The sequence below is a fragment of the Meriones unguiculatus genome, chromosome 16 (genome assembly GCF_030254825.1).
Source record: "Meriones unguiculatus strain TT.TT164.6M chromosome 16, Bangor_MerUng_6.1, whole genome shotgun sequence".
Classification (NCBI taxonomy): Eukaryota; Metazoa; Chordata; class Mammalia; order Rodentia; family Muridae; genus Meriones; species Meriones unguiculatus.
The window spans coordinates 59,376,984-59,378,795 of NC_083363.1; the positions used below are offsets into that span (position 1 = coordinate 59,376,984).

A 1,812-nucleotide genomic window follows, 5' to 3' on the forward strand; every position below is an offset into this window, starting at 1 on the left:
TTCGGGGTGTGGTCTTTGCTGCCGGTAAGGGCCTGCCTCGTGCAGCACGGAGAGGGGTGTAGGCTAGGACTCTGAGGATGTAACTAGGAGAACCCAGAGAGAGGGATGTGGCAGTTTGGGGAGACCAGAGATGGATGATGTGGAGGCTTAGAGAGGACAGATGGAGAGAAACATTTCAACGCAGCAGCTTGGAGGAGACTGCTTGCTGCGTTTGCCATTGATGGAGATTGGGGTAGCCACCAAAGAACCCGTAGACCCTAAACAGGAGAAGTAAAGCTGGGAGAAGTAAAGGGGTCTGCACCCCCTCTCCCCACTAACCTTCTCTCTCTTTCCTAGGGTTAAAGGGTTGGTGAAAAGGAGGTAGAGGCTTAGATACCCCAATAAAATAGAGTTTAAAAATGAGCGCAGGGGAACTAGTGTTTCCAGCAAATAAAGTGCCACTTAGTTACCAGGGAGGGGACCAAACTGCTGAGCCACGACTTTGTGTCGTTCACCGGCATTTCGTGTCCCCTCTAGCTCTTAGGATAATCATAAAGCAGGAATTGATAGCTCCGAGCTGTAGAGATAGGTCCATGCAGCTAATTTTGACAATCCGCTAAACACACTATGCTAACGCCGCGTGATGAGCTCATTCAGTTCTCATCAAATCCATTCCATGAGAGAGCTACCATTACTATCTCATTTTCCATATAGGCATCAGGCAAAGAATCCTTAAGTAACAGACCTAGGACAAAAACAGAAGCCCCCTCCGCTCCCCCTTCAATGGGCAACGGGGCACCTGGTTGGTGGTGTTGTTCAGTCAGGGGCAGAGCAGATGGCAGTCCTTTGCTCATCCTAGTTTGATGCCTGGCTTGGCCACCAAAGATGTTTTATGCTTAAGGCACATAAAATGGGATCAAATCCAGGCATCGCAGCGCAGGAGGAGGAAGACAGACATGTTTGGCCAGGTCACCCAGACGGGCATGGTAAAAGATTCCCACAGGCCTGCTCCCCACCCCGAGGCACAGGTGGGCCACAGACACAGAGAACCCGGCCTACCACCACACAGGCAGACACCTGTGGACACCGTGCCACCCACAGACCTCTGGTGCACAGCACAGGCAAGCTGTAGTCACTGCTGGCCACCTCACCATGCAGAGACGGGGGATGTCACCCAGGGGCCTGCCAGCCGCCTGGCCGGCCTACAGCAGGAGGCATCGCACTGGGCAAGTATGTGGTGGACGGATGGGAGCCGCTTGAGCATTCTGAAGAGAGATGGAACTGGAGACTCAAGGGTGGAGAGGAGTAGCCATTGGAGTGGCCGGGCGGCCACCCAGGGCCATGGTGAGGCTGCCTCTGAGGGTCACATCTGAGACTGTGGCTGCACAGCAGCAGGGGTGGTTGTTGATGTCCTATTACCATTACAGAACAGGGAGACATCCCTGATTGGGGCAGCTGCCTGGGGTCACGTAGATGTCCAGGGTCCGTGCAGAAGTGGCTCTGCCACCCCCTGGCCTGGGTGCTCTGGAGGGCTGGCCCCACCTCTCACCAGCAATGGCACTCGGAAGAGCAGGCCCTGTGCCTCGCCCAGGCAGTGTGGTGGAGCTGGCACTGGTGGTGAGGGGTGTGAGTGAGCTGGTCCTGAGGGTGTAAGTGTGGGAGGGCTGACCCCGGTAGTCAGGAAAACTACCTCATGAGCTCGGGAGAGCTAGCCCTGCCCCTCACCAGCTGCAGCACTCACCTAGCCTTGATAGCACAGCATTGCTGGCCCTGGCAGGTAAGCCACCCTGAGGGTGAGAGCAAAGGACTGCTGGCTCCACCACTCATCCGACC

At 55.8% G+C, this 1,812-nt stretch overlaps 1 pseudogene; it reads left to right on the forward strand.

Moving 5' to 3' along the window:
- Positions 1–752: 752 nt before the first annotated feature.
- Positions 753–888, forward strand: LOC132648460 (small nucleolar RNA SNORA48; annotated as a pseudogene).
- The last annotated feature ends 924 nt before the right edge of the window (positions 889–1,812 follow it).